Raw genomic sequence first — 19,860 nt, 5'->3', positions numbered from 1 at the left:
CTTCTTAAAATAACAATTATGAACAGCTTGGCTGATGCTCCCATACCTTCCTTCACATTCAGAAGCACATTCATACATACATATCTATCATATACATGGTTTTTATTACATATTTTATATGAATGGGGTCAATCAGACATATTACTTTGCTATTTGCTTTCCTAGTCAATTGCATGTCCAAGTTGATAGCTGAATAGCATTCCATAATACAGATGTTCTACAACTTTATGCAGAATTATTCCCTTTACAAATATTCAAGTTTTCAACTTTGTTGCCACTATAAACAGTGTTGAAATAAACATTCTTGTATGCATATCCAACACATTTTGGTTATAATTATTTCTGTAAGACAGATTCCCAAAACTTAGATTGCTGAGTCAAAGGGCATGAACATTTACAGGTTACTTCCCCAAAACACTGTATAGACTATTGTAATAATTTACATTTCTATTAATAGCTTTGAAAGTATCTATTTTCCAATATCTTCTTGAGCACTGGATGATATAACTCTTGAATGCTAGCAATATAATGGTTGAAAAATGTTTTCTTATTGTTACTTTAATATGCATTTCCCTAAATGTGGTTGAACATATTTCTGTATGTTTATCACCTAAAATTTCCCTATTCATATTTCCTGCTTGTTTCTCTAATGGCAGATCTTTGCATTCTTTCTATCTTATCTGTTAAATTGCAAAACAGAGAAATTAAAATCCCCACTACAACTGAACTTTAAGTTCTCTCAGTTTTTAAGAGTGTCTTTTTTTTTTTTTTTTTTTTTTTTTTCCAATAAGCATTTGTATTTGACTGCTGAGACTGGGGGATTCTGTTTGCTAGGGGTTGTTTTCTTTTTTTTCCCATCCTAGACTGTTACATCTTCCTTATGAATCATATATTTTATAATTTCATAATGACCCTGTTTGTTTTTAATGCTTTTCAACTTAAATTCTGTTTTGTGGACTTTAAGTTCTACTTTCTTTTGTTTTTACCTATCTTGCTTGCTTACTTGCATACATTTATACACACACCTTTAATTTTAATCTTTCTTTTTCTCTTACCCAGCTGAATCTTCCTTGAGGTTTAACCTATATCAGTTAGAGTTCATTGGCTATAGGCAACTGAAATAGACTCACTAGTTAAAACAGAAAGGGAATTCAGAAGATAGATCCAGTAGGAAAATTTTCCAGTAAAGAAAGTAGAGGAAATGGGCAGCTGGGAGTTCCAGGTGGCAGAGCAGATGGATAGTCTCCTCATATTGTAACAGCTGGGATGACTCAGTCCGAGTACTCTCCGTCTGTATGTCACTATGATTAGGAATAACAGTCTAGGAAGCAGGCATCCTAATGGCATAGCTTAGAGTCACATGCTGGTTTCATGGAGAGCCAAGAACTTTGATGAGCAGTTCCACCAATCTCATCTAGCCAGGGAAATCCACAAATCCAAATCAGATGCCCTTTCTCTACTAAAAGAAAGGGCAATAGATGCTTCTAGCAAAAATGATAAATACAGGTTGAATAATCCAATATGATAACCTGTTCTTTCACAGTCAAATTCAGTCCGTTTACACTTAGCAAAACACAGAGCTTGCATTCAGTACAATTTAGTTTAATAGCTGATAAACTTCATTTTATACTTTCTATATTTTAAGTGATTTTTTAAAGACTCTGTCTTTATAAAATAAAACATGCACATTAGTTCAAAGTATCAAACACATGCACGGGTTTGCTGTCACATGTCTTCTCCCTCCTGAATCCACTTTCCCAAAAGTCGCTGTCCAGCTGGTTCTTCTGGCATTTGTCTTCTTACTGCAACTTATGGATGTCCTGCGTAGAGCATTCCCACTGTGGCAAGTGAGGAGGCAAGTGTCTGAGCCACACACCTCTTCACTCCTCCCTTTCTCTCAATTTGGCCATGACGATCATTTTAGCTAGATTGATATTCAATGTCTACGTTATTATAACAACCAAAATGCTCATCCACAAAGTGAACTATGACCAGCTGTCCTTCCTTCCTTAACATTCTTCCCACCCCGAGAATTAGCAATAATTTCTTTTACTTAGTTTTCCACTACATACTTAACACAAATTCAAACCCAAAACATCCTGCCAAACATCATTTTCCCTTGGTTTTTATATTCCTGGGTTATACTATCAACTTCATTTTCTTGAAGAAATTTCTCCTGGTGTCTTTAGACCTGCCCACCCTAGATGGACTGCCCTCTGTGCCTCTGGCCCCCTTTCACCCTGGGACTGCCTGCCTGCCCCTCCTGTGGGGCATCTCTTATTTCCTACACAGCCCATATCTTTTCTTATTTGCTCCCTTGTTTAGATGGTGCATATCCTCCAGTGGTTTGCTCAGAAAAGCTGATTGTGAGGTAAATTTTTAAAGACTATGCAAGTCTGAATACTTTACCTTTGCTCTTACATTATAGTTTCAGTATAAAAATCAAGGTCAAAACTAATTCTTTTTCAGAATTCTGAAGGCATTGCTTCATTCTTTTTGAATGTGAACTGCTTTTCATTTCCCTTTCAAACTTTGTAGGATCTTTGTCCCCTGTGCTCTTGCTGAGAGCATTTTCATGTATTGTGTTGGGCACCAGATGACCCTTTTCAATCTCCAAATTCATGTCCTTCGGATCTGTGAAATTTTCTTGATTTTATCACTTCCTCCACCACATTTTCTCTCCTCTATTTGGAACTCCTGTAAGTTGAACATTGGATCTCCTGAGCTGGTTCTCTAATAGTTTTAATTCTTCTCTCCTATTTTACCTATTTTTATCATTTTGACCTATCTTCTGGAAAAGTTCTTCACCTTCCAATCTTTTTGCTTTGTTATTTCTAAATTTCAGGAATGCTTTTCTGCTCACTGAATATCCAATTTTTATGAAACCTGGTCTTTCTCATGAATGGAATCTCTATATCCGCCTGCATACTGACGGATTTATTTTGAGACATTCTTCTCCCATGCATATTTTATCTCCTCCAAGCACTCTTGTTTGATGCATATAGGAGGCTTTCCTTGGATGTTTGGTGAGCCTTAGTTGTCTGCTCACATTTAACACTGAAACAGTAGGAGGGTGGAGCAAGATGACTAAACAGAAGCCTCTACTGATTGTCCCTGCTGCAGGAGCATGAAATTTTAACAACTACACACAAAAAAGCACTGTCATAAGAACTAAAAATCAGGTGAGCACTTACAGTACCTGGTTTTACTACATATTGCTGATAGAGGCACTGAAGAGGGTAGGAAAGACAGCCTTGAATTGCCGAAGCCAACCCCTCCTCCATTCCAGCAGTGGCCGTGTGGTGTGGAGAAAAACTGTATACTTGGAGTAGGGAGCGCACAGCAAATGGGAGACTTGGCATTGCACTCAGTGCTGCCCAGTCACAGCAGACAGCAAAGCTATGCTGGGCGTAGCCAGTGCATGCCCACAGAGGGAGCATGTGGACCAGCCCTAGCCAGAAAGGAATTGCCCATCCCAGTGGTCAAAACTTGAGTTTCTCAGCAAGCCTCACCATCGTGGGCTACAGTGCTCTGGGACCCTAAGTAAACTTGAAAAGTAGTCTACGACACAAGAACTGCAATTCCTAGATAGCCTTGGTGCTGGGCTGGGCTTAGAGCCAGTGGACTAGGGCAGCCCATGACCAGGCAGAGTGGCTAAGGGAGTGCTTGCACCACCCCTCCTCCAACCCCAGGCAGCACAGCTCACAGCAAGGAAAGTGACTTCTTCCTTCTGCTTGAAGAGAGGAAAGTGAAGAGTAAAGAGGACTCTGTCTTGCATTTTGGATACCAACTCAGCCACAGTACAATAGGGCGCTGGGCACAGTCATCAGGGCCCTATTCTAGGCCCTAGCTTCTAGATGACATTTCTGGATATGTCTGGGCCAGAAGGGAACCTGCTACCTTGAAGGGAGGGACTCAGTTCCAGCAGGATCTATCACCTACTGAAGAGCCCCTGGGTCCCAAAGATCCAGGAGTGATACCTAGTTAGTATGCAATGGGCCTTGGGGAGACTCTGAGACATGCTGGCTTCAGGTCTGAGGCAGCACATTCCCAGCTACGGTGGCTACAGTGAAAGACTCCTTCTGCTTGAGAAAAGCAGAGGGAAAAGTAAAGGGTACTTTGTCTTCCAGCTTAGGTACTAGCTTGGCCCCAGTGAGACAGAGTATCAGGTGAGCTCTTGGGGCCCCTGAAACCAGGCCTAGGCTATTGAACAGCATTTATAGACCTGCCTGGGACAGAGGGGAGCCCGCTGCCCTGGCAGCATTCACCACAAGCTGACTGCAGAGCCTCTGTGCTTTAAGTGACCATTGGCAGTGGCCTGGCAGAACTCCCCATGGGCTGCTGGTGGTGGTAGCCTGTGGGAGAGTCTCCTCAGCCTGTGGAAGGAGGAGGAAAGAGTAAGAAGGACTTTGTCTTGTGGTTTGAGGGCCAGTTTAGCTGCAGTAAAACAGAACACCAGCTAGATTTCTAAAGTTTTTGACTCCAAACTCTGCTCCCCAGACAGCATCTGTGGACCCACCCTGGGTCTCAGGGAACTTTTCACACTGAAGGGAAGGATACAACCTGGCTGGCTTCCCCCCTACTGATCATAGAGCCCTAGGGCCTTGAGAGAACACAGGCAGAAGCCAGGCAGTGTTTACAGTGGGCTTTGAGCGGAACCCAGTGCTGTGCTGGCTTCAGGTCTCACCCAGCATAGTCCCAGTGGTGGTGGCCACTGGGGTGCTTACATCACCCCAACCCCAGCTCTAGGAAGCTCAGCACAGAGAGATGCCATTTATTTGGGAGAAAGTAACAAGAAAAACAACAACAAGTAACAAAGAACAAGAATCTCTTATTGGTAATACAGAGAATTCTTCCGGATCTTATCTAAAGCCACTGAGGCATTACCACTATGAGTCTGCAAGAACCACAGCATTATTGGGCCACGGGCCCAAGTTCCTTTGAATATCCGGAAAGCCTTCCCAAGAAAGACAGGCACATACAAGCCCAGACTGTGAAGACTACAACAGATATATAACTCTTCAATGCCCAGACACTGATGAACATCCACAAGTGTCAAGACCATCCAGGAAAACAAGAACTCACCAAACAAACTAAATGAGGCACCAGGGACCAATCCTGGAGAAATAGAGATATATAACCTTTCAGACGGAATTCAAAATGGTTGTTTTGAGGAAACTCAAAGAAATTCAAGATAATACAGAGAAGGAATTCAGAATTTTATCAGATAAATTTAACAAAGAGATTGATATAATTAAAGAGAATTAAGCAGAAATTCTAGAGTTTGAAAAATGCAACTGACAAACAGAAGAATACATCAGAATCTCTTAATAGCAGAACTGGTCAAGCAGAAGGAAGAATTGGTGAGCTTGAAGGCAAATTTGAAAATACATAGTAGAGGAAAAAAAAATAAAAAAGAATGAAGCATGCCTACAATATCTAGAGAATAGCCTAAAAGGGGCAAATCTAAGAGTTATTGGTGGCAAAAAAAGAGTTAAAGAGAGACCGGTTAAAAAGTTTATTCAAGGGGAGAATATCAGAGAACTTCCCAAACCTAAAGAAAGAAAGAATTTCAGTATCTTTATACTGAAATTTAAGAACAAGAAGGTTATAGAATACCAAGTAGATTTAACTCAAAGACGACTACCTCAAACAATCAAAGTCCCAAAGGTCAAGGACAAAGAAAGGATCCCAAAAGCCATAAGAGAAAAGAAACAAATAACATACAATGGAGCTCCAGTATACCTGGAAGCAGATTTTTTAGTAGAAACCTTGCAGGCCAGGAGAGAGTAGCACGACATGTATAAAGTGCTGAAGGAAAAAAACTTACACCCTAGAATAGTATATCTGGTGAAAATATCCTTCAGGTATGAAACAGAAAGACTTTCCCAGACAAACAAAAGCTGAGGCATTTCATCAACATCAGACCTGTCCAACAAGAAATGCTAAAGGGAGTTCTTCAATCTCAAAGAAAAGAATGTTAATGAGCCATAAGAAATCACCTGAAGATATAAAACTCACTGGTAATAGTAAGGAAACACAGAAAAACACAAAATATCATAACACTGTAGTTATGATGTGTAAACTCCTCTTATAATAAGTAGAAGTACTAACTGATGAACGAATCAAAAATAATAACTACAATAACTTTTCAAGACAGAGGCAGTAGAGTAAGACAAAGAGAAACAACAGAAAGTTTCTATGGTGCAGATTAAAAGTGTGGGGATGAAGTTAAAGTGTAGAGTTTGTATTAGTTTTCTTTTTGCTTGTTTGTTTACACAATGTGTTAAATTGTCCTCAGTTTAAAATATGGGTTATAGGATATTATTTGCATGCCTCATGATATCAAATTGAAAAACATACAATGGATACTTTAAAAATAAAAAGCAAGAAATTAAATCCTACTACCAGAGAAAATCACTTTCAGTAAAAGGAAGACAAAAACGAAAGAAGAAAGAGAAGGCTATACAAAACAACCAGAAAACAAATAACAAAATGGCAGGAGGAAGTCCTTACCTATCAATCATAACTCTGAATGTAAATGGACTAAACTCTCCAATCAAAAGACATAGTGATTGAATGGATAAAAAAGCAAAACCCAATTATATGTTGCCAACAAGAAATACACTTTACCTATACAGATACATATAGATTGAAAATAAAGGTACAGAAAAAGATATTCCATGCTAACAGAAACAAGAAAAATGCAGGAATAGCTATACTTGTACCAGACAAAATAGATTTCAAGACAACAAATTTAAGAAGAGACACAGAAAGTCATTATATGATGATAAAGGAGCCAATTCTGCAAAAGGGTATAACAATTGTATATATGTATGTGCCCACTGGAACATCCAGATATATTAAGCAAATATTATTAGAGCTAAAGAGAAAGATAGACCTCAATATAAGAATAGCTGAAGACTTCAGCACCCCAGCACTGGATAGATCTTCCAGTAACGGAAAATCAAAGAGAAACATCAGACTTAATCTGCACTGTAGAACAAATGGACCTGCTATATATTTACAGAACATTTCATCTAATGGATATCAGAATAAATATTCTCCTCGGCACATGGATCATTCTCAAGGACAGACCATATGTTAGGTCACAACACAAGTCTTAAAACATTCAAAAAATTGAAATAATGTCAAGCATCTTCTCTGACCATAATGAAACAAAACTAAAAATCAACAAGAGGAATTTTGGAAACCATACAAGCACATGGAAATTAAACAAACTGCTCCTGAATGACCAGTGGGTCAATGAAGAAACTAAGGGGGAAATTGAAAACTTTCTTAAAACAAATTATAATGGAAGCACAACATACCAAAACCTAAGAAATACAGCACAAGCAGTACTAAGAGGGAAGTTTACAGCTATAGGTGCCTACATGAAAAAGAGAAAAAACTTCAAATAATCTAATGATGCATCTTAGAAAAGCAAGAGGAAACCAAACCCAAAATTAGTGAAAGAAATAATAAAGATCAAAGCAGAAATAAAATTGAAATGAAGAATACAAAAGATCAGTGAAACAAAAAGTTGTTTTGAAAAGTTGACAAAACTTTAGCCAGACCAAGAAAAGGTAAGATCCAAATAAAATTAGAGATGAAAGAGGAGACAGTACAACTGATATCACAGAAATTCAAAGGAGCATTAGTAGTTACTATGAGTAATTACATGCCAATACATTGGAAAGTCTAGAAAAAAATGGACAAATTCCTAGACACATACAACCTACCAAGATTGAACCAGGAAGAAATCCAAAACCTAAACAGACCAATAATAAGTAACAAGATCAAAGCTGTAATAAAAAGTCTCCCAATAAAGAAAAGCCCAGGACTTGATGGCTTCACTGCTGAAGTCTACCAAATATTTAAAACAGAACTAATACCAATCCTATTCAAACTATTCTGAAAAACAGAGGAAGAGAAAATACTTCCTAACTCATTTTATGGGGCCAGTATTACCCTGATACCAAGACATCAAAGAAAGAAAACTACAGGCCAACATCTCTGATGAATATTGATGCAAAAATTATCAACAAAATACTAGCAAACCAAATTCAACAATACATTAAAAAGATCATTCATATGAAGTGAGATTTTCCAGCAGGTCAACAATGACATCAAGGGACTAAAAGTACTGCCATCCACAAGCTGACTTAAACAGGAAGACTGGTGCTCTTTCTCTTTTTTATGTAACTTTGTAATTTCTGCTTATTTTAATTTGTTCTTCATTTCTTCATTTTCTTCTTTCCCAGCTAGTGAAACTTTTATCCTTTCTCCTCCATGTTAATTTGGTAGTTCAATGGTTACTTTCCCATTTTTAATACTCAGACATGCTTTTCATTATAATATCAGCATCACACAATACTAGCCTCCACAGGGATACTTTTTTGAGTAACTTACCCCACACCAAGGTGAAGTTCTCACCACGCTTTAATGATTCTCTCACTGCTTCCCACCCATGCCCTCAACTCCTGGATCTTGCTGAGATTGTTTTAAAAATATTTAGTTCAAGACTATTGCCAAATTTTTCCTTCAATATGGAAGTTAGAATAGTGCTTGGCACAAATTAGATAATATACAAGTGAAAAATGAACAAAAGAATGACATCTTTGGGAATATATGAACTTTTTTCTTTTCTTTTCTTTTTTTAAGAGACATGGTCTTACTTTATTTTAGTGCCCAGGTTAGACTCAAACTCCTGGGCTCAAGCTTATACTCCCACCTCCCGAGTAGCTGGGACTGCGGGTGCACACCACCACACTCAGCTGAGTTTTTAACTGCAGTCTTTATTCCTCCCTTACCACTACAGGTACTATTCAGCAACCAGTAGCAGGTTGCAAATGGGAAACTTGTTGTTCATCTCTGTCTTCTTTGTCTGGAATCTATGTGAAAGTATGTCAGGGCTTTTTCTCTTTCAATCATTCTTGGAATTCAGGAATCGTACATATTAAATCCAGTTCTTTTTATTTTCTATTGAATAACCTTGCCTAGGACTCTGTGGCCTTTTAACCTGAACTCAAGTCTTTCTTCAGCTCATTGATATTTTCTTCTATTTTCTATTTACCTATTTTTTCTACTTGTTCTTTCTATCCTTCTAGATGCCAATTATTTACATTCAGTATCTTAGCTCTGCCGCCCACATCTACTGTTTCATTAACAGTTTCCTTCTCTTTGTACTTTTGGTGTGTGATACAAAATAGTTCTTCCTCTTGATTCTGCCAGATGATTAATTCAATCTTCAAAGGACTACATTAGTTTCCTGTTGCTGCTGCAACAAATTACCATAAAGTTGTGGCTCAGGACAACATAAATTTGTTGTCTTACAGCTCTGGAAGTGAGAAGTCCTAAAATCAAGGTGCTAGCAGGACTGTAATCCTTCTGGAGACTCTAGGGGAGAAACCATTCCTTGTCTTTTCCAGCCCCTGGGGCCACCTGCATTCTTTGATTCATGGTCCCTTCCTTGAATCACTCCAACCTCTTCTTCCATTACTAATGTCTCCTTTCTCTGACCGTCTGTCTTCACTTATACCAACACTTGTGATTACACGGGGCCCGCTACATAACCCAGGATAATCTCAAGATCCTTAACTTCATCCCACATGCAAAGTCCCTTCTGCCATGTAAGGTAACATATTCACAAATTCTGGAAATTAGGACTTGGACGTTAGAAAACCATTATTCTGACTATCACAAGGACTATTTCCTTTTTTGTTTTGTTTGTTTGTTTGTTTTGGACGGAGTTTCGCTCTTGTTACCCACACTGGAGTGCAATGGCGCGATCTCGGCTCACCGCAACCTCCGCCTCCTGGGTTCAAGCAATTCTCCTGCCTCAGCCTCCCCAGTAGCTGGGATTACAGGCATGCGCCACCATGCCCAGCTAATTTTTTGTATTTTTAGTAGAGACGGCGTTTCACCATGTTGACCAGGATGGTCTCGATCTCTTGACCTCGTGATCCACCCGCCTCAGCCTCCCAAAGTGCTGAGATTACAGGCTTGAGCCACCACGCCCGGCCCTCCTTTTTTGTTTATCTATTAAGCTTTTAATTTTTTTCAAGTTCTCGGCATCAGTCTTTTTCTGTTCTAATGACATTTCCTTGGACGTTCTTATGACTTTTGAGGATTAGGTACGTCTCTCCCATTAATTGTTAGCTTAAATGGAAAGCACTTGTTCTAGACATTTATCTTGGTCTTCCTCACTCAAGCTTAAACAACTGGTACTTTTTCTCTATCCACCTCTGTTGGTCCCTTCATCTCTAATCATATCAGACACTCCCCCAAACAATGACAAACCAGCAATTCCTGTTCCTAGGGACTAGGGATCAACTGGCCAGAGAAACTGACTTAGAAGGAGGAAACCTCACTGGGTCTGTCTAGGTGCAAAGTGTGGTCCTTTCTCAAAGGGAAAGACTGAAAATAGAATTCAGCCCAACAACGCAAGGCCAGCAAGTTCAGACAAACCTTTGCAACACAAGGGCAAATGCAATCTCACTAAGGGAATTCAAAGTCCTCTTTTTCTAAGCCTCTTCAGGGAATCACAAAACTCCAGTCCTATCCCAGGTTTCTAGGAGAAGTAAATCCCATCCCTTTTGTATTTCTTTGCTCACTTCTGCCCATCACTGAAGAGACAGCAATCGAGTACCCTCTCTTTTGAAGAACCTGAGGTCTCAAATCCAACAGAAATGTTATACGGTATTTTCAGAGCTCATGAGTTTAATCGTTTTACCTGTTAATATATGATGGATATATTTATGACAGGAGGGATAAAGCTAGTACAGAAATATCCAGGTAATGTGACAAAAGCTACTAAACTTTGATTACAAAATTAGTTTTGAGTTTCTGGCAGCCAAAGCAAGGGGGAAGCAATTAAGTTACAGAATGAATGGGCATTTCCATATAATGTGATTTACAGAAAGACAGCATAGTTCTGTAAGATTTTCAGGGGGCTCTGAATCAAAGTTTAAACTGTATAATAGTTTTAGTAATAAATAATTTTACTTTTATCTCCATTCTTTAAAATTTAAATTGTGTATATGTAATTAATGCTCATTTAACTTCTATATCTCATTAAATAGAAATATAATTCCAAACTACATTCATTCCCCATTCATGCAAAGATGTATCATTCTGGTAACCAGTTGAAGGCTAGAAAAAAAAAATCTCATAAGTATTCAAAATTTCGAAAGAGAATGGATATCAGAATAGACAGTATTCCTGCTGCCAATTTGAAATTAAGTGAAAAGACATAACTGCCTACTTTGTGGGTATGTTTACAGAGCTCAATACAAACGTCTAGACCACTCAATGTATGATTTTTCAAAGGAAAATAACTAAAATGGCATTTCTGAGATGCTATGCTTCTGTCTGCAGGTGATACAACACTAGGCACACAATAGGGTAATATTTATTGGCTGACTTGCATATAAAAATCAAAACTGCATTCTTGTCCTCAAATAAATTATACTTTTATTAAATGACTAGATTCATCTGGGATGACACATTATTCAAGGACAAGACCAACCTTTATCATAAGGTAATAGAGCAATACCTAAGGGAGAAATGTAAGCTTTTTTTGAGTAGAATATTTCATTATAAATGACCAGAAGAAAACAATGACTATCATAAAAAACTATGACATACTGCAAACAAACACTGAGGTATTATGTGGATGTAAGTTGCACCAAAATTTAAAATATCCTGAGGAACTGCATTATCATTACTTTATTTCCAAATGAATCTAAAATGTTCAATGTCAGCATTGTCTAGTCAATAAGTCAAATTGGTAGACAAAACCTGTTTAGACAAGTCATGAAAAATAAAAAGGGATTCTCCAAGAAAACCACAAAGCAGCTCATTTAAGGTCAATTTAATGGTATTATTCTGTTTTTCTTCTAGCCCCAACATAAGATTTCACTACCTCAAAGGAAATTGTAAGAGTATCTGTTTGCATTCCCCTTAGGTGATTGGCAGTTCAACACCAATTAGTTCAAAATTACACTGTTACTAACATGCAATAAAACAACACCTTTCATCTTTCTTACATAGGTAAGAATACCTTCCGAGCCAATAACTTTGATCAAATAAGTATTTTTGATCCTGCCCCACCCGTCTGTTTGGATTCAGGAAAACTAATAGCTGAAGGCAACTTTTCCCAGCTTTATTCTTAAGCTGAAAAACTAGTGTGGTATTAAAAATATTTTGCTTCCAAGATAACAGAATTCCCCAAAGTCCAGTATTTATTCAGTAACTAAGCTGTCCTTATAACTTTCTTAATATATAAGATAGCCTACATATAAAAGGGGAAATTCTATTTATTTTTAAAATATAAAATGTATTTTTTAAAACAAATACAAATTTCCAATTAGATATGCAAGCCCTTCAAATAACTGATGCAATACAATTATCTTCCTAAACAATGTCCTAAACTTTGTCTCATAATGAATACTATTTGGCAGTAGATACCTCTACCATAAACAGATTAATGTTACATTTAACTTTTAATTTAGCATATAACCAAAAAGAAGTTTGATTAGAAAATATTATCCAAGTAGCTCTTTAAAAATTTGATTATACTTATTACTTTAAGTATGACCAAAGTGATCTCTATTGCCAAGAATGTGAGGTCACTCAAATACTATAAATTATTTCTAATCACTTACGCAAACAACGTTGTTAAAGCCCAAAGCTCCTAATAATTCACAGAGCAAACAGTTTCCATCTCTCTTAGCAAACACTACTTACTGTATACCATAGAGCCAATGCTGATGAGGCGAACTCCAGAAAGCATTTGGAAACTGAAGCCAGGACACTCAAATCTCTAATGTATCTATTTCAGCATGGACTAACACTGTTACTATCTACAAAGGAGACAGACAGCGCATACATAAACACTATCTGTGTCTATTCCACTTGTAACACTATAATTATTAAAAAATAGTTTCTTTTTACTTGTGACATATCCACAAAAATATGGCTATTGACCCAGTAATGTGAAACTTTTGAAATCCAACACAATTGTGAAAATGCAAATATACTTTCATTATTAATGACTGCAAGATGGAAATTATTAAACAATCAACTTTAGGAACATTATATAATGCTATGTACAACTAAAATAATGATTTGGCTGTTTTTCTACTTTAGATATAAGCTACTAGATTTAAACTGGATGTTAAGATAATTTTTTAACCTTCATGTTTATATAAGATACTATTAGGAATACCATCATCTATCTAGGTTGTAGTTGAGAAAGTAGCTCGGGTATATTAAATTCATCTTCCATTACACAAATTTGGATTTTTTTTTTTTTTGAGGCAGAGTCTCGCTCTATTGCCCAGGCTGAAGTACTTGGCATGATCTCGGTTCACTGCAACCTATGCTGCCTGGGTTCAAGCGATTCTCCTATGTCAGCCTCCTGGGTAGCTGGGATTACAGTTACCCACCACCATGCCCAGCTAATCTTTATATTTTTAGCAGAGATGGGGTTTCACCATGTTGGCCAGACTGGTCTCAAACTGCTGACCTCAGGTGATCTGCCCGCCTTGGCCTCCCAAAGTGCTGGGATTACAGGCATGAGCCACTGTGCCCAGCGAATTTGGATCATTTTTCTAGAACAATTCTCTCTCTCTAGATTTCATAAAATATAGGACATTTAACTCATTCTATAGTTTGTTATTCCAAAGTGCTCCTCGTTTACTGATTTTATATTAGCATATATCTCTTACAGTCACCTCATCTCATCTTGCAAAAAAAAATAATTTATTTGGGCCACATTTTATTGTCATAAATTGTGATTAAAGGGCCCAAGAAGCTGAATAAATTACAACAAGGAATCTCTGACTATTTCAGATTCTTGGACACAAATATTTGTTGATTATATTTGATCCCTTTCACACTAATCCCAGACATTTCTCAAAGTGGTCCAGAGTCTGGTAAATTCAAAATATTCTCCCTTCAGTGATGTAACTAACAGCAAGTAGTATTTGTAGGACTGTCATTGCCAGAACCTAGAAGAATGCCTAGATAAAAGTAATTTAGAGGACATAAGAAAATCTGACGTGAGCTTCCATATATCATTAAGTGTGTTATATGAAAGAGTGTAATGACCAAATTAGCATATCACCTTGCCAATGATAACTGGAAATGCCTCTGACTGAATGCTACTCTAGATAGTCTAAAGAAGCAACTACTCCAAAGAAGCATCCATAAATACCACCCTAAACCTTGGCACCTTCCTAAAATTCCCTGGCAAATTCAACTTGGTTATAGACAGGAAGACTCAAGGACTGATGATAACACTAAGTGCTTCTGGCTGGTCACAAGTTCCATGAAAAGGCTGTAGAAGACATGTCTTTTTTTTTTTTCAATCTCTTTATTTTTATTTTTCAGGATAAAAAGATATTGCAATTTGATACCCAGCAAAAATGAAACAACTATATTATCCGTGCTCTTAAGAGTAATCGAAGACTTTTTAAAAAGATTGGAATCAACAGGAAAGTAACTGCCACAAAAAGTGACACACTAATTTTTTATCATGAAGATGAAAATAGTATCTAAAACAACTGAGTTGAATTATTAAGTTCAAAGATGACAGTATTTTAAAATAAATTAAAAGAACTCTGGAGGTTTTAAACTTAAACAACAAAAAATAATTTATATTCATTATGGTACTACTTCTAAGGTTACCCAGTACACCCATAGGCTATACACACACAGAAGCTAATTATTTCAATTAATGCTGCTGCATTACTGAAACATTTAAACATGTTGAGAGAGAATAAGAGAGAGTAAAAGAGAGAGACAGAGGAGTGTGTGTCTGTGTGTGTGTGTGTGTGTGTGTGTGTGTGTGTGTGTGTATCCTCTTAATGCTGGGAAGGAATTACAAAAGGTTTTCTACCACAATTACTATAACGGGACTTTCTGTTTGGCTTCTCTTTAAGGGTCTTGGAGTAGAAACGGCGTTTGACGACTCATATTTCATGGCCATAACAGGAAGGGGAAAACCACCTTATTTCTGCCTCTTCACTAATACTCCAGTGCATATGGTCCTCCTGCCTCTCAACCTTGGTATGTCCTTAGCAGTCTCCACTATGGGCCTTCCTAAGAAATTTCTCCAAGTGATTCTGTCTGGTCTTGTCACCAAATTTTGCTTCCTCTTCCTTCTTCACTTCTATGGTAAAATGACTACTCTCCATTATGTGCGTTTTTCATCTGTTAATTTGCTTATGAGACAGATTTACTACACGTCCACCACATGTCTAGCAACATTACGGAAGCAGGGTACAGAGGGAAGGAAAAACTAACAAAAATCCCTGCCCCAGCCAGGTGCAGTGGCTCACACCTGTAATTTTAACACTTTGGGAGGCCAAGGCTGGCAGACTGCTTAAGCCTAGGAGTTTGAGACCAGCCTGGGCAACATGGCAAAACCCCATCTCTACAAAAAATACAAAAATTAGCTGGGCATGGTGGTGGGCACCTGTACTCAGGAGGCTAAGCAGGGAGGATCACCTTAGCCCGGGAGGTTGAGGCTGCAGTGAGCTGTGATAGTGCCACTGCACTCCAGCCTGGGTGACAGAGTGAGACCCTGCCTCAATAAATATAATCAAATAAATAAATCCCTGGAGTTTATGTTCTAATGTGGAGAGACAGGCAATACACAAAAAGACTTAACATGCGAGATAGTGAAAAATGCTATAGAAAAAAATAACACAGGAAAGGGGAAATGTAGGGGGAGGCAGGGCTTAGTGATATCCAATCGATATCCACAACGCTCACTCCAGAGTGTGGGAAAGCTCCACGAAAGGATACTCAGGTAAAGACCTGAAAGAGAGAAGGCGGAGGGAAACACAATACAAATGCCCCAAGAGAAGGGGCTCAGTGGGGGGAAGAGCAAAGAGACAGCAGGCATCAGACATGGGGCAGGAGTGAGCAGCCACTGCAAGGACCCTTGCTGTTATCTAGACTGAAACAGAAAGCATCATCTGAGGACTTGGAGCAAGTGGGAAGATCTGACTCACATTTTCAAAGACTCTCTCTCTGACTCCCAAGGCCCAAGACAGATATGCATGGAAGCCACTAGGAAACTCCCGCAAAAATCTCTCCAAGGGGTGACTGTTGCCCAAACCAGGGTGGTGGCAGCACAGGTGGTGAGGCCTGGTCAGATTCTGGAGCTACTCTGAAGCTGGAGCTTTGCAGAAGGATGCCATATGGTAATTAAGAGAAAGAGACTCCAAGGATTTGGCCTGAATACCTAGAAGAATGATATGTCACCTGTACAGATGGGTTGATGGCAAAAGAAGCAAAATCTATGAGTAAGATCTTGAGTTTATTTTAGACATATGTTTAAGATGCCTATTGGACATCCAAATGGAAACACCTAACTAGGTAGTTAGATCTTTAATTTCAAAGAGTAGAGGTCAGCAGCTTATAGGTGGTATTTAAAGCCATGAAATGCCACAGGAGTAAAAGCACACAGAATTTTAAAGATGGAGACACAAGACTTTCCAGGTGAAGAAGTTATAGACACAGAAAAGTCAGCAAAGTGGACTGAGAAAAAGCAGCCCATGAAATAAAAGGAACAGGAAAGTATGGTGAACTGAAAACCAAGTGGAATAAAAGATATTTCGAGGAGGAAAGAGAGTAAGATAAAAACTATGAAGTCACAGACCAACTAGACCATGGCATTTCATGGAGCAGTGGAAGCAAGAGTGAGTTTCAAAACAAAATGTGATGCTTAGAATCGAAACCTGTGAGCACACAACTCATGTGAGCTTTGCCATAAAGAGCAAAGGAATGGGTGGTAAGCTGGAAGGGATATGGGGTAAAGGCAGATTCCTTCCCCTGTCTCTTTCTGGGAAAATGATAGTTATCGTTATGCTGATGTAAAGGATTCAGTTGGGGAAAAATTGGATCATGACAGACAGAGAGAGAGGCAGAAACAGACAGAAAGAGAAAGAGAGAGACAGAGAGAGAGAACTGCTAGACTGTGTCCTTGAATCAGTGATAAGAGGAATCCAGGGCACCAGGGGAGGGCTGGCATTAGCCAGGCACACAGACAATTCAGCCACAGCATCAAGGGAAATGGCAGCAGATGTGAGGGGAGCTGCAGGAAGGTGGGTTGGCATGAAGGAAAAAGCTTGTGAAAATTCTCTTATGATTGCTTCTATTTTCTTAAGAAAACAGAAAACAAGGTCATCAATGGAGAGTAAGGATGGTCAAGATCTGAGGAAAGAAGACAGAACAAAGTGATCCTGGAGAATGTAAAGTTAATTGAGGATATTGGTCACAGATACAAAGGAAGGCCAGGCAGGTGGGTCAGTCAGCCACCGAGGAGTGGGAGCACAGAACAGGGAAAGGCAAGCAGAATGAAGGCTCAGGTTTCGCTGGATCCAGTACAATACAGTGAGACCACCATAGGGGGCTAAGAGTGTTTGCAGGGGACTGATTCTAACAACAGCCCAGGAATGTGAACTGTGCAAGGAAGTCGGGGGATGGGGAAATGATGGGGTGACAAAAGGTGTTAGGGTCAGGGCATGTTAAATCTCCACAATGAATAACTGTAGGAACTGGGAGTACTAGAAGAAGTGATGTGGAAAAAGAAGAAGTGGTAGGTGGAGTAGGATGCTTGACTGTAAGATTATGCAGAAGAGCTCGAGTGGGTTATGTCACAGGCACAAGCGGGTGAGGCAGGCTACCACAGGGACAGGCAAGGAGTGTCCCAGAGTGACGGGAAAGACATGCGCACAGACACAAAATCACCATGAAAAAGGCACAGAATCAGAGAAGGATTAGAAACGAGGAGCAAAAATCCTCTAGAGGGAAGTAGAAAAGGCCTGGGAGGTGAGCAAACGACAGGAATTGGTGATGTTCTATATGACATGAGATCCAAAGTGCTGGAGAGCAGTAAAAGGGAACAGGAGGGTACCTACTCTAGCTCCAGGACCAGCAAATGAGGGGTGTGGGGAGAAGTGAGCCCTCCCATGAGTGGGTGGCAGGAATGCATGCCAAGTTTCTTTGAGCAAGAAAATGGCAGTTGAAGATACAAGGGTTTTGTTTGTGAGTTAACTCTCAGTTCCGAATAGCACAAGCAGAAAGTTTCAGGAGCTAGAGGGAAGTGGAAAATGAGGTCAGAAATGGGATGTATAGAGACACGGGGGCAGTCCAGGGTGCAAGGAACCTGGATGTTCTGGGCTCCATGTGCTGACCATGATAAAGAGGAGTGGTGGACAAAATGTACCCATTAGTCCTGAGGGTCCCAAAGAAGAGGGCAGGGGGTTGTCTGCGTGCTGCAGGGCAGGAAGGGGAAGGCCGCCTGCCGGGATCACAGTGAGTTCTGTGGACATCTCTCTACTCCTGTCATGACAACAGGGATGTGAGGGAGGCACTGTCTCAGCCGAACAACAGGTGCTCTGGCACGCCCTCCTGTCTCAGGAACACAGAACTCCTTCCTCTCTATACCTTTTTTTCAAGTAGTTAAGTACTAGATAAAAATCTATAAATTCTTGCCCTTTCTTCTCCTTCTTCAGTCACCCAGTCTATGATCTCGAGACTCAGAGTCTTAATTCATCTGCACAATATCTGGTGTTTAATTAAGATGTGCAATAAGCAGAAACGGAAAGCAGAAAGGGTAGAGAGCAGCTGATAACAGGATGGCTTATTCCGGATACCAATTAACAGTATCACAGCACAAGCTTTGCTTTACTTTCTTAACATTCCATGAAACAATAATAATGCTAACAAGAACAAAACCTCCCAATAGCTTTACACCCATAGCACTATCAGTGTCAAACAATTGAGAAGTCAGGCATTCTAACACAAAGCCGTATTGATTATTGTTAAAGCCAGGCATGAAAATTCAATTCCAGTAATATCATAACTACCACAATAACTCATGTTACTTAAAAAAAAAATAGTGTTATTTCTACAGTGAAGCACTTCCTTGGTGCTGGCTGTCATGTTTTTTTGCATAACTGCACAACTGAGCTCAGAGTAAGCCACACTGACACCCTAAAGATTCCTGCGACGTGCACCACACATTCCAACACACACTAAGAAAGTGCCACTGGGAACTCTGATGAATCGGCAATGGAATCTGTATTTTTTAAAAAGTCTTTTACCCTCATTATTCTGGAATTCTTTTTAATAGCAAGAGTAAAACAATAAAAACTTTACTTTTGTTTTATAATTTAAAATAGAAAGTAACAGTTCTAAACACAGAACTGCAGGAGTTCTGTGTTCCTGAGACAGGAACACACTAGTCTTAATACTAGATTAAATAAAATCAGGGGATGATTTCTCTTACTAACCTCCTATTTCTATTTTCTTAAGAAATGGTAAGTCATGATTTTTTTTTTTTTAGTTTTGCTTTCCTACACATATTTATAAGCATCCTCTACTGAAGCTCACAATTCTTAACCTGTATTAGTCAAAATGTCCATTTTGCCATAGAACCATTTATGTTATAAACATAAATCATTTAGCTCTTTATTTTCCACCTGAAATAGTACACAGTGACTAACCAGTAGCAAGCAGCAGAATCATAATTATCGTATCATACCACTTAAGAGTTTCTTCGAGCACCACGCTGGGCACCAGGCCAGGCACAGTGGATCACACCTATAATCCCAGCACTTTGGGAGGCTGAGGCAGGTGGATCATGAGGTCAGGAGTTGAAGACCAACCTGGCCAATGTGGTGAAACTCTGTTTCTACTGGAAAAAATACAAAAAATAGCCTGGCATGGTGTCACACACCTATAGTCCCAGCTAGTTGGGAGGTTGAGGCAGAAGAATCACTTGAACCCAGGAGGTGGACATTGCAGTGAGCCAAGATTGTGCCACTACACTCCAGCCTG

General features: G+C 39.1%; 1 protein-coding gene across 3 annotated transcripts in view; it reads right to left on the bottom strand.

Annotated features, from left to right (window-relative positions):
• LMBR1 (limb development membrane protein 1) overlaps nucleotides 1-19,860 on the bottom strand; it is a 202,636-nt gene that overhangs the window by 49,981 nt on the left and 132,795 nt on the right. The window lies entirely within an intron of this gene.

Source organism: Cebus imitator, unplaced genomic scaffold (genome assembly GCF_001604975.1).
Source record: "Cebus imitator isolate Cc_AM_T3 unplaced genomic scaffold, Cebus_imitator-1.0 Scaffold20, whole genome shotgun sequence".
In the NCBI taxonomy this organism is placed as follows: Eukaryota; Metazoa; Chordata; class Mammalia; order Primates; family Cebidae; genus Cebus; species Cebus imitator.
This window is presented reverse-complemented; position numbering and strand designations above follow the sequence as displayed.